The 14,414-nt window shown below is 34.3% G+C and overlaps 1 protein-coding gene across 2 annotated transcripts in view; it reads right to left on the reverse strand.

The window, feature by feature from the left end:
* The window catches only part of LOC150105295 (uncharacterized), a 35,158-nt gene extending 25,107 nt beyond the window's left edge, over positions 1-10,051 (reverse strand). The window contains exon 1 of one of the 2 annotated variants that reach the window (XM_090394068.1): positions 9,839-10,051. The gene's annotated coding sequence lies outside the window, so the exon portion shown is untranslated. The remainder of the gene's footprint in view (positions 1-9,838) is intronic. The other variant, XM_090394067.1, reaches the window with a different exon arrangement.
* Between the last annotated feature and the right edge of the window lie 4,363 nt (positions 10,052-14,414).

Here is a 14,414-nt window from a genome sequence, read left to right on the forward strand (position 1 = left end):
AAACACACTTTTAATTGAATACTGTTCAAAAAAAGGGAAGAATTTTAAGAGTTCAAGGGTGCGTGCCCAGTTAGCCGAGTAAATAACACTCCGCTTTCCCGTCAAGATGTTACGGGTTCGAGTCTTGCCATGAGCCTGAATTTTTGTGAATGTCGTTAGGTAGAAGATGATTTTCACCGACCTGTATGAGACCATCGCTCTGTTTTGAAGCCTGAAGTTGCTTGAAAAAAGTTCCATGTTCGATCTCTAGAGCAAGATTTCTGGATTATGTATAAAATAAATTTTTAAAAATGTAAAATCGTAAAAATCTATAATAAAGTAAACAAAAAAAAAAAAAAAAAAGACAGAGCACAGAGGAACATTTTGGTACAGAAGATCGTCAGTTCCTGTAGCACTTATTCTAAGAAAACCAATTGTAGAAGAATCAGCAGAAGAATCCAACCGGAATTGTAGGCGGTGACTATAAACTTTCATTCAGTCGAGCTAAGGCAAGTAGGATTTTTGTTTCAGGAAAATATCTCGGGTTTTAATCCCTCAGTGAACACAATTAACAGTAAAATACACATGATTACAATCAAATATTAATTAGAATTATAAAAGAATCAGGCTGTAAAGCGCACATAATGAAATAGTGTACATCATTGGGTAGGCCTTTGTGAAGAAAGGACAGATTAGTACTAATTATTTCCATTATTACACACGCACAAAGATATCAAACAGAAACTGTTTTTATTTCGACTAGTCTCGTGAAAAATCTTTGTTTCACTTCATCAGGAAATAGCACGAATAAATTAAAAAATTACAAGCAAAGTAATAACAGTTAACATTTCTAGTGAAGAATATTTCAACTCCTTTGAACAATGAAAGCGTGCGTTCGCTGTCACGCTGGCTGCTGGTGGATAAAAGTGTGCCGTTATGTATTAAGGAAGACCAGATTTGATGTAAAATCATGCTTGTTTTTTTGTTACACTGTAGACGATGCTTAATCGTTTCAGATAATTCTTTGCATGCTGTTGAATAAAAGCAGTGGAATATTTCCAATTTAATACCACTTCCCTTTATAACGTGCTCCATATAGACGATGAATAAGAGAAGAGATAATGAGCATCCTTGTCTTACACCTCATTTTACATCAAGCAATCTTTTACATCCTTCGGATCTATCTGGCATTGAACCCCTTGTTCAAGTTGCCTTTCACAATTTTTATGCAATTTTCTCAAGTATACTTGCAAAAACTTACTTATGATATTCAGTAGCAGTTGTTTTGGGATTACGGACGAAGCAGCTAGGCATATGTGGTCAATTTTATTACTTTGATAAATTGCATGTGTTCTTTCAGTCAGTTTGCGAGAAAAAACCGACTGATATCAATAGATTAAAAAAAGATTATTATTTCTTTCACGTATTCTTCCTACGTAAATAATTCATATCCTTAGGTTGACATCGTAATGACCACTCCATGACCTAGTTTAAGACCGTCAGATTAAGTCATCGCTTCATATGGTTCATCCATGCAGTTTCGGCAGTAACCCTGCGTCTCTGAACATGAAAAGGTCCCCTCCATTCTTGTAAGTTGACCAATACATTAGACATTTACTGTCACACTATTTTACAACAGTCCACTTGTCAAATGGCTGTTTTCGTTCTTATTATTATTGATTTCCCAACATTATCAAACTAAAAGTTCTTCACTTGCGCATTTTTTTTTTAACGATGCAAATACGAAAATGATGCAGTCAACCAAATTAGCAACACGCACATGCGCAATAAACCTGAAGCAGACGCCTGTCGCGTTTACTCATTAACTGCAGGAACTAATTTATAGCTGGGCTTATTTAAGCAACTCGGAAATGGTAATTAAATAACCAGCAGAAAATACGGGAATAACAAAACATGAAAACGCTTCGAATGGCTACGTGCACTTCCTGGCTTGACGCCAGGTCAGTATAATATCCGCTGACGTGCGTTTTGTAAGTCACCACTCCATTAACTACATCCGAGACAAAGTATTGTCGACACGTTCGTCTAAGACAAACGGCGCCATTACACGACCAGCTCGGTCCATTCAGAAAGCTAATTCCTTGCGAGTTTTATGAGCATTCTAATGGGAGTTAAGTATTTGCTTAGACATGCTCGTTGGCATTTAAGCAGGCACTCCGACCAACATGTGCACTTGTGTTTTACTAAGCTGGACACTAATGATTATTCATTTTCTACCCTTCGCTATCTCAGCGATAAAAAAAAAAAAAAAAAAACGATCATTATCTTAATAAAATGGTCATCCATTTTATCCTAGGGATGTAAATAGATAACTATTAACACTTGATTTGACATGCTCTGGCATTTATCGTTTGAATTGTAGCGGAATCCGTTTTTGAAACAATTATACTCCCTGTAAGAAGGGGAAATAAAAATAATGTTACTAAACAGAAACATAATTTTGATCGGATGTTAAATTCTTTGTTTACTATGTTGAAAATACGAACGAGAATAGACAACAATTTTCTTTCGACTTTATCACGACTTGAGAATTTTGGATTTACGATTTTTTCTGTCATTTCCCGACATATGTCCGAACCAAGATATTAAGCGTAAAAAACGATGCATGCAAAAAGGGATTTAGTAAAATTACAGAAAAATGGAATAACCTACCGCCATGTCGTGTTCCTAAGCATAATTAGTATTATCGTGTTCACAGAGGCGTAGCTAGAGGGGTCGGTCACTTTGAACATATTTGAACTTTTGCAGTTAATTCTGAAATACAGTCTCGAGAACTCAGTCCCAAATATTGTAATACTACTGCGAATTTTCCTCACAATTGCTGTAAGTGTTGCTAGTTATGAGAGGAGTTTTTCTAAATAAAATTGATTTAGAATTACCTACATTACTATGAAATAGACTTTGCCAATGTCATCGACGATTTTGCTAACAGAAAAGCAAGAAAACTAACATTTTAGAATGTTGAAATTAAAGTTTTACTTCAAAAATAAACTCAGTGTTTTAATTTATTTCCCTATACGTCGTTTTGACTTTTTGTAGTATTTTTGGTGTGTATTGAGAGGGGCGGCAAAAGTTCTAGCTACACCACTGCGTGTTCACGATCGATTTTTTTTTTTCTTCCCCCTCTGAGTGCGGAGTTGAAACCTCGTTTCTCAGGGATGAATAAAAAAATCTGCGAAAGATGATGATGATAATAATAACAATAAAGCTTGGTAGAAATTCCAGTTAGTAACTGGAAGGGAAATAGTTTTTTTACCACCTGGTGTCATAGTAGAAATATTCAGGCCGCTATTATTAAAATATGAATTTTACTTCGTGATTTAAATTATGAAATAATACAAGAATCTTAGTAATTCATTTAAATCCATAGGCAAAACATAAATTATTCAGTGAATGCCGTAAAGTCAGGCTCATTTCGTAATTCAAGTTTGCAAGTTCACTCCTGGTATTGCCGGCCTCCGTCGATGAATTAAAATCCACTGCAAGAGTCCAATGAAACTAATCGGCAAACAGCACAGAAATATTTATATAATAATGCACATTTGTGAGATCCTGAAGATCTCTTTCCACTCGTAGAATGCATTGTTTATAGTTACTGTGCAGATCGACGTAGAAGCACTAGAACAAGCAAATGTGGGAAATGAGTTAACACATTTTTGACCCATATCGAAAGCTGGCACTGTCGGAAACCTTCTGTTGTTAATTTGCGTTTTGCATGCTAACGCGTGATTTCCTTTCTTGGTTTTGAATAAAAGTAGCTTCGGTGGACTCAGTCGAACTTTTTTTTTTTTTTTTTTTTTTTTTTTGCGTCCCCTTGGGCGAGGTCACCAGAATGTAGGGCCGTAATCATGGGTGTGCGAACTGTGCGGTGGCACAGGGCCCCGCAAAGCGCAAAAAATCGAAAAAAAAATTAATTTTTTAAAATTATTATATAAATTAATATTATAATTATTCTATAAAAATATTATTATATAGAAAAATATATGTATATAATTTTACAACCAACTATTGTTGTTATAGTAAGCGAAATAAGATCGTAGCGGTAGTATTTGAAACTACTCTAAGATATATAACAATATCGTACAACACGGGTGGCGAACCTATGGCACGCCCGAGAATTTTGCTGGCACGCCAACGATTTACATATGGTATCCTTTTATACGCTTATAAATTATTCAACCATTTTTTTTTAATTGTTACAATACGTACAAGTTAAATTTTGTTTTACAGGAGAGAGCAGCTATGAACACATGAATTCTATTGGTGCGGTATTAACAAAAGATCACGCGACCCTTTAAAGACAAATGGAACTGACAATTTTTGAACTGAAATGTTAATTCTCTTCAACCGAATTCCATAGCATCTGTCATAACAACATTCGCTATATATTTCTTAGTTTTAAGACATTCACGACGGGGTGTCGCTTATCGTTCCTACAGAACTTCTCATTACCGGTGGGCTCTACTCACACAGAGTTTCAACCCTTGGTTGATTTTTATTGCTGCTTGTTTGCGTTTCAGTTGGCAGGTGAACTCACACACTCATTATGTGCCATGTTTCAATTCGTAGTAGAATTTTATTTGAAGTTAGTCTCCGTGATCTGTCATGCTGACATCGAGAATTTGAAATGCAATCAAACAAACACTTATTTCATGTAATTGAAAAATTAGACAAAAGTTTTAGTTGGATACTGTGTTTCTGGTGGGAACGGTATTTACGAGCAAGTTTGCTGGGACTGGGCCCTCTAATACAGTAAGAATAAATATAAAAAAAATAGCGATGGCTATATTATCAATTTTCTCCCCTACATATGCTTGTGAGTCATTATTTTTCGAAATGAATTTTATAAAAGACAGTTTAAGAAATAGAATTCAACATTAATTAATAATGAGAGCTCTGAAATACTCAAAGGAAGCGGAGAACATGACGCGTTTGGTCAAACAATGAGTATTGAAGATCCTAAAACTGAGAGACCTGACGAAGGTGAACTATTTACTATTGATGATCCAGCAACATGGCCCAAAATTCTGAACACCGCAACACTAACACAAATTGTACAACGTGGTCCACCGTCTCTTTCGACTGAAAATGAATTTCCAACAGATGACAACAAGAGGTGTTTTTCCACAGCTCGCTATGTTAGGACAAATGCAAACAGAGGGGAGCAAAACAGAAGATGGCTTGTGTATTCAAACTCTTCCAATTCTATTTTTTTGTTTTTGTTGCAAATTATTTTCTTCCGATGATAATTTTTTTTATCTAATAATGGCTTTTCTGACTGGCGACATGTAAGTGAAAGATTAAAGTCGCACGAACGAACTCCAGTGCACATGAAATACATGTATTCATGGACAGAAATGGAATGTAATTTAAAAAATCACAATACAATTGATCAGACAAATCAGAATGTCATAAAATTTGAAGCAGAACGGTTAAGAAATGTTTTAAGACGAATTTAGCTTTTAGAGTTAATTTTCATACTTTGTACGCAGCCCATAATGGTAATTTTTTTTGGAATCATAGAATTAATTGCAGAATTTGATCCACTTTTAAAAGATCATTTAATGCGATGTTCGGGAAAAAAATTATAGGTAAGAAACAAAATTCGTATCTATCACCCATTGTGCAAAATGAATGAATTGTTGATAGGGAAACCAAAATTCAACAAAATATTGTAAATATGATACGACAGGCAAAGTGCTATTCAATAATTCTCGATTGTACTCCTGATGTTAGTCATCAGGAGCAAATTTCAGTAATTTTTAGATTTTTACATATATTTGAAGCAGATATTGAAATTTGCGAACACTCTTTGACGTTTTTAACAACTTATGACATTACTGGTAAAGGTATATATGAAAACATAAAATCACTTTTGAATAAATTAAATCTTAAATTGTAGAGGGCAAGAGTATGATAACGGAGCGAATATGAAAGGAGTATATAAGGGAGTCCGCGCTTACATTTTAAATGAAAACGAAAAGGCATTTTATACTCCTTGCGCCTGTCATAATTTCAATTTGGTTTTAGGGGATGTCGCGAAATCATCAATTATAGCAATAAAATTTTTTAATGTTATACAAAATATATATGCATTATTTGCTGCCTCAACTTCACGTTGGGACATATTAAAGAGATTTGTTAAACAATTAACTCCAAAGCTGTTATGTGATACGAGATGGGAATGTAGAATAGAATCAATTAGAGCTGTACGCTTTCAAATTCCAGAATTTTTAAATGCACTAAAAGAATTATTTAAAACTGCATCAGATAATACCATCGAAGTAGAGGTGGTTTCAATATATGAACAAATAGATTCATTTGAGTTTATACTAAGCCTTGTAATTTGGTATGAGCTTTTGTCAAAAGTTAATTTAGTAAATGAAGTATTACAAAATGCAAAAATTCCCATAGATGTAGCAACTAAGCATATTAAATAGTGCAGTACTTTAAAGAGCAGAGAATATCAGGATTTGATAGCTGTTTTAAGATTGCTAAAGAACTGTCAAATCTGTTAGAAATTAAATTTAAAGAAAGTAGAGTACGTCGAAGAAAAGTATTTTTTGATTATGAAACGCCTGATGAATCACAGATAGGTGATAAAGATAATTTTAGGATAAATTTCGTTTTTGTAAATTTAGTTACTGCTCAAATTTTTGGTGAATTTAATACAATTAAATCTTTTTTTGACAATCTGTCAAAAAAGATTTAATTGTATTAAATTCACCAAAAATTATTTGGATTTCTTTATGATATGAAATTAATAAGAAAATGAATTAAAATTTTGCTGCAAACAGGTGTATCAAAAATTAAATACAGATATTGATGAATCTGAATTTTACAATGAATTAATTATTTTTAGAAATATTGTTCCAGAAGATGCACCCATTAATATTTTAAAATTCATAATTGCAAATAATTTGTCTGATATTTATCCAAATATTACTACGACATTTAAAATATTGACCAGCCCAGTTACGGTCGCATCAGTAGAAAGGTCATTTGCCAAATTAAAATTAATAAAAACCTATTTGCGATCTTCAATGTCTCAAGAACGTTTGTCGTCCCTGGCAATAATATCTATAGAGCATGAAATTGCAAAAAAAAAAATTTGAATTTTGATAGCGTTATAAATGATTTTATTGATAAGCGCATTAGGTTAAATAAAATTTAATATATTAAGATTTCTTTTAAATCTTATACGTTGTTATACATATATTTCATTCTTTATAGTAAAAATGGATATTTTTTTCATATTTTATATTATTATTTATATTATTAAATAAATCATTGTTCTGACGTATTTATATGTGTACTTACATAATAAAATAATATATCATGTACATACAAACACATTTATTTTTTAACTAGTTTTTTCCTTTACTTAAATTGATGCTAAAGAGCATACTTGTTTATTTATGTGCATAAATATTTTTCATATTTGATATAATTAATTAATTAACAAGATATCCATTTAAAATTTCCATAAAAGTTATAACTTTCAGGGGCCCCGCTTTTCCCATTCGCACAGGGCCCCGCAAAATGTAGAAACAGCCCTTCCAGAATGTCGTGACGTTTGATTCAAATCCCGCCTAGAAAGTCTGGAACTTGAATAAAGGCTCTTCAAATTCACTTTCAATAAAGTGAGTTATCCTGTCTGATACGCAGAATTTGCCTGTTATGCAGGAATGAAGAACTCAAGTTTTTAATCAACAAATCCACTTCAAGAACAGGCAGTTGAGCCTTAATGCGCTCTCCTCGTAGCTTTAGTTGCTTGGATAGAGTTCCTTTTACTATTTCCACGTTTCTTGTTTCGATGCGAAGGAAGTGAATGAACAGGAGATATCAGCAGAACCCGCTGCTGAGATCGCCTGCATTTCTGGTTGCCCGTCGGCGATTCTCTGCTGCGAATGCTTGTTTTGGATGCCATTTTGTTGCGCTAATAAAAATGTATTGATTGGAAGAGGAAAAAAGAAATCAGTATTTTTGCGTTTTTGATATAAATCAGATTTCGGGATGCTGTTTCTAGCATCAAGAAATATACCGCTGCAAATTATCGAAAGGATTGAAGATTTACGCACAAAAATGAATATTTAATAAAATATTAAGATAAAAATATGCAAAAAATGCTTACAAAGAAAGGGATCAGACAAAGCAATTCTTTAATTCTATGTTTATTTAACATATTCATGGAGGAAATAAATAACACTAATAACATAATAATAAGAAGAAACTGAAAGGAATATAAATCAAAAAAGAAAAGTTAAATTTGATCGGATATGCAGATGATGCACTATCACTTACAGAAGACGATCTCAAAAAGTATTTATTTAAATTCCAAAAGATAAGCCGCAGTTTCAACATGAAAATATCAACAGCGAAATAAAAAAAAAAAAAAAGTAAATTGCATCTAAACGGGAAAATATAACGTAATGGTATTTAAATACATTGGAATAAATATAATATATAACATATTCTGCAAAAGTATATAACGCAGAATGAAGTAAAAGAGCAATCCCCGTGAGGTAATAAAACATCAAGAAACTTCAAGTATACGGGGGAAAATTGTAACGAAAGGAAACAAATTTAAGAATCGATAAATCAGTTGTCCGACCAACATAACTTATGCACGTGAAACAAGAATAGAAACATCAAAAATGCAACAAATAAACACAACACACGAAATGAAAATATTAAGAAAAATAATAAAAAAGTTGGCCGAATAAAAAAAAAATGAAAAAATTGATTAAACAAAAAACATTGTATCAATAGAATGAACATAGTAACAGAAGGTTCAGAAAGCAAGGAATTTAAAAAAAAAAGCATAATAAAAAAGCGATAGCCAGGCCGAATTATTCTCAACGTCATTTTGAGTTTTCATATATTGCATGGCGCTTGTTGCGTGTGGATTTTGAAAACATCACAGCCTCGTCGAAAGCAAAATTTTTTACGTTGTTTGAACCAGTAGCGCACTCATTATTTAATCTTGGGGAGGGGGCCGAGTTAAGTAGACGATTTGAGAATACACACTACGCATCGCATACGACCTATGACTGAGCATCTGCAATGATCGCTAATTCACAAGTAGTATAGAAACAGAAGACACGACACAGCATAAATAAAAAAATAATAATAATAAAAGAATTTTAATTAGGAAAAGATTTTTGGAAAATTTTCTAGTTTTTTTTTTTTTCCTTTTTCTTTGGGTGCGCCACTAGTTTGAACTGTCAAACGGCCTTACTGGCAATGCAAAATTACACTTGATCCATGGGATATGGCACTAAAGAGTTCCTCTTGTGACTTCCGTAGTAATTTAAATAAAACTGATTTCCCAACAGGAAACGCATAATATTAATATACTTAATCTAGTTTGTAATAAGTTTATATTTATATCACTTTTGTATTAATTTATATCGGAATCTTAAATAAGATTCTATTCAAACTTTGCGCAAAAATGGTACCTGTTCATCTATCATATGTACCGTTATGTGTGCCGGTATCTTAAAATTTATCACTTAAAAATAACCCTAATTAGCCAGACAGACATTTCCTTATTTTGAATGAATCGAAACTGTTCCTACTTTGCCTCAGTTTCTATCGTATTTAACGACTTTTAGCCAGAGTAGTTGGCGTTGGAAATTTCATTGAAAATATCGAAACGGTGATAGCATTTGGTAGCAAAGTTGCAAACATATGTTGTCGCCGTTTCAGATTAAGCTCATTCAAGACACAAACAGTTCTACAGCGACCCGATCTTCGGTCATTTACTGTTGAAACAGTCGGCAACATTTCTAGCTAAATTTTAAATCCAGCATTTTTAGGAAACTGAAGTACTCACCATGTTAACGCTTGCAGCTCCTCATGTGTTTCTTCCTTAGCAGCTGTCGGTGGTTTCGCCACTCTCCGACTTCCTATCAGCTGGGTTTGCGTGCCGTGCTCTTCCGCTCATCCTAACGATCGCCGTACATAAAGCGCTGTTTACTAACACGCTTCGCTTTCAAAAGCATAAACATACATGACGTCATCTAATGCAGCATTCTTTTCGAACTGTTTTCATTTCTACATTTTTAGGAATGTATTTGTGGGAATAATTTTTGATGTGGTTTTACTGCATCAGCCGCTTACCAAGCTCCGCCCATTACCTCTGGGAACTCTCGAACCAGCAACAATGAGAGATATTGATTTGTTCCTATGACGACATTGTTTCAGGAGCGAGGCAGCTCACTTTCGTGTTAACTGCAAAAAGAAAACAATTCGCTTGTTGAATTTTTGCATATCATTAAACGTGAAGTTGGATTAATTTAGTTGCCAGGTGAGCGGTCGAATTGTTATGTTGAGAAAATACGCCAATTTTCTCAGTTTGAACAGATGAGGGGCCTAATATTTCTATATAAGGCGTAGTTATAATGGCACCAAGGGAATCACAGCTAAGTGGCCAGCAAAGGGCTTCGTTATTAAAATATGCACCCAGGCCCGTGAAGCCTTACTAACAGATTTCCACTTCAAAAATATGTTATTAAAAGAAATAGTTGCTTGGCTTTTATTAATTTAGGTTCCTATGTTAAAAAGCGCGATTTATATTAAAGTGTTTTTAAAGGACAGCATATTTTATTAAATACTTTTATTACGTAGTTAAAACGTTTATTACCCAATTTAAACCCATAATTTCAAATAATAAAGACAAACCGTGTGTGTGTGGTATATAAATTTGTATCGTGGGTTATAATTTGCATTAATTTGATTGTAGATTTATTTCAGAATTTTGGTCCCACCCTCCAGTGGATATTCATATAAAGGGATCTTTGCTAAGTGAACATTATTGGGTTGTAATCACGAGAATTTGTGATTGAGATTTTTTCCCCTTTCTTTTCGTTTAGTAAGCTTGCAGAAATATGTGCTTGTTGCATATCACAGTATCTTTTATCCTCACAAAATCTTGTAGTAAGAAACGTTTCATAAAACTGAATTTATATTCAAATATTAGACTGCACTTGGAAGGTATACATTGTTTTGCTAGTTGGCTATGAGAGGTTAATGGACACGTGTTTCTTTTTTTTTTTTAAATGCTGAATCAAGTCTTTTAGCTTTCGTACTTCAATGATTACACGAAATTTCAAAATTTTTAAATGCTTGGACTTTGTAACATGACATAAGATTTTTCAGGCATTTTTTTAGACTTTTTCCAAAAATCATGACCTCCGTTTTCATATTGATTTCACGAGAAGTTGCATAATCTATAGTACTGCTACAATGCCGGCCCATCTATTGCGAAGAGACTTGCAAAACACCAGTGCTACTTCCGCTACGGATAATCTCAAAAGTCTGGCGGTGCTCAACACGTAGTTGATACAAACCATAAAATACTTTGAGCAGATCCATCGAATTCATTTCAGTATGAGCTCTTGAAGAGTTCCGAGGGGTCTTATTGAATTGTCAAAACCACACGCGAAACGATTATATATATATATATATATATATATATATATATATATATATATATATATATATATATATATATATATATATATATAATCTTTAACAGAAATTTGGGGGAGAATCTTATTATTCTAAGCAAATAATGTGCTTTTGTAACATTTCACTGTGGATAGGCTTATATTCAGACCGAAATATTTGATGCATTTTGAGATCCTTTTTACTATTAGCATTTTCTTGTATTTAAATATTCATTTTTCTTACAAGCACGGTTAAAACAGTATCCGTGTGCATCTAAGTATGGAATGTGTTGAAAGAAGGAACACGCTTCTGCCGAGTGGAAAAAGACACGGATTCGGTTATCATCATGACGAAAGGAATCTTTATATTGACAGTTTCAGTCGAAAGATAGTCAGTCTCATATACGGAAATTTTTTTTTTTTTTTTTATCGGAAAGTTAATTTTTCGTAGCGCATGAGAAGCAAATCGGCCAAGGAATTTTTCCTATTTGTTTTTAATGGGACTGCCGCCCCCGAAAGGTGTTTTTTGGTAAACCTATAGCACAAATTTCCTGAGGATAATTTCAAACATCCGTGCGTACGTCGGGATTCTAATCCACCACCTGTTGGCTGAATAGCAGATATGATACCCACTCAGTCAACCAGGGCGACAGAAATCACTCAGTTAATGGACAAGGACTGGGATGTGGATGGCATGATGCATACGGTGGACTGTGCAGCATGAAACCGTCAGATGGACTTGCCTCAGTGGTGTAGCTAGAGCTTTTGCGGACCCAGAGTTTGCCGCCCCTCTCAATACACACCAAAAATACTACAAAAAGTCAAAACGACGTATTTACTTTTTCGAAGCAAAACTTTAATTTCAACATTCTAAAATATTATTTTTCTTGTTTTCCGTTAGCAAAATCGTCGATGACATTGGCGAAGTCTATTTCGTAGTAAAGTAGGTAATTCTTAATCAGTTTTATTTAGAAAAACTCCTCTCATAACTAGCAACACTTAAAGCAATTGTGAGGAAATTCGCAGTAGTATTACAATACAGTATTTGGAAATCACTTCTCGAGACTGTATTTGAGAATTAACTGCAAAAGTTTAAAAAGGTTCAAAGTGTCGCCCGGGGCTGACCTCCCCCTCCGCCCCACCCTAGCTATGCCTCTGACTTGCATTCTTTCCCAATTCGAACCAATGATTACGTTTGGGAAACATTGGAAAGCATGACCAAAGAAAAATCTACTGAATATATTAATATTTAAGTCGATTGCTTGATCGACTCTAGAGGCTGTTCACTTTGGGGATACTGTGGATATGGTTACAATCTTGAATGAAAATTACTGCCCCGTGGATTTGATGGATTGGTAGGAGCGCTCAGGACACAGCAGAAGGCACGATGCTTTGTGGTTGTAGTATCCCTATAGCTGGGGGAACTTATTCTTTCCGGGACTCCTCTTCTAGTTTGGTTGCATTGCCGAACTAGGAGAGGAACTAGAACGGTCGTTCTTGGTGTCCACAAATTCCTGTTGGCCAAACATTGAGGACAATCAAAGAAATGCCATGGAGACTAAGAAACTCCTCGAAATCAAAGAAATGCCATGGAGACTAAGAAACTCCTCGATATCAAGTGTCAGTAGATATCGACAATACGTTTCGGTATCGTCTAGGATGCTTTTCAAATGGTGGAGAGTTAGCCAATCTCATACAGCAGTGGAAAGGATACATCTACAGCAGACGAGGGTATTTATCGTGACACAAAACATACAAACTGCCTTTGGAATATGGAACTTTTTTATCTGATCTCGTCTTGAGGTCCGATAATTCAATAGCAACCAGAAGTTCTGCTTCATGGATGTAAACTACTTCCAAACATTTTACCTTCAAATGCCACTTCTGCGACAAACATTCTTTGAAGTGGCAAGATTTCATGATGGTCTATGCAAAGAACTCGTTTTTTTTTAGTAATAAAGCTAGCTTTGTTTGTAGCGCAAGATAGATGCAATTGCAGTATGCAAGGAAAAAGATGCTTTTGCGTAAAGCAGGTCTTGCCTTAATTTACTTTTTTAAGTGAAGTGACTTTACTTTTTACAGTAAAGTGACAGTTGGGTTGGAAATGGCAACTCCATGATAGTGGTGAATTTTGGAAAGACATTTGACAAGATACCACACGAAACAAGATTACATAAACTGGAATAGACCTGGAGCTGCTGAAAAGGATGAAAGTGGATGGCAAAAAGAGTAGCACACGCAAGAAGAATCCAAGAGAATAATGGACAATTGATTTTGTCCAGTAATTATGTGAGTGGAAATGGATTGAGAGGCGTGACTATGTGATCATTTGATGAAGTGAACAGGTATGGCAAAAAAGTTAATGAAGGTTATAAAGTCCTACAGGAAGATTACATAGACTCAGTATGGACAAAGGTGATGGTTGTCAGATTAATAAGACAAAGTATAAGGATGAAATGTCACTGTTTGTATATTATGTTAATGAACTGGACTACAGGAAATGACGAAGCTAGAAATTTGTTAGCGACGCAAGATCGCTTGGATGTTAACAAATGCCGTAAGGAAGGATAAGGATGATATTTTCTTAATTTTAAGTTTGATATAATTGTCTGGACTGTAGTAAACAAATTTGGAAATTCCTATGTTTCTTATTGATATTGGAGGGGATCCAAAGTCAAGATCATGTTATCACGATGGTAACAAGTCTGTGGAGTTTCTCTAAAGTAGATGCCGAAGAAAATTTCCAATACATGACAAAAGAGAAAAAGGGGTTATCCCTGTTGGTTGTATAAGAAGTGTGGTTAGTATGGGTGGAAGGACTAAATTTTTTGCTGGGAGAGTGATGAGCGACTGGAATTGATTGCGAGTTCTCTGACAGAAAAGAAGCTTAAGTGTGTATATATATCTTATGAATAACAGTCTGGGCCTCTCCCAGTCAGTGTTGCACTTTTTGGAGATGCC

The sequence above is a fragment of the Typopeltis vanoorti genome, chromosome 6 (genome assembly GCF_054136105.1).
Source record: "Typopeltis vanoorti isolate ZY-2024b chromosome 6, IOZ_Tvanoo_1.0, whole genome shotgun sequence".
Lineage (NCBI taxonomy): Eukaryota > Metazoa > Arthropoda > Arachnida > Uropygi > Thelyphonidae > Typopeltis > Typopeltis vanoorti.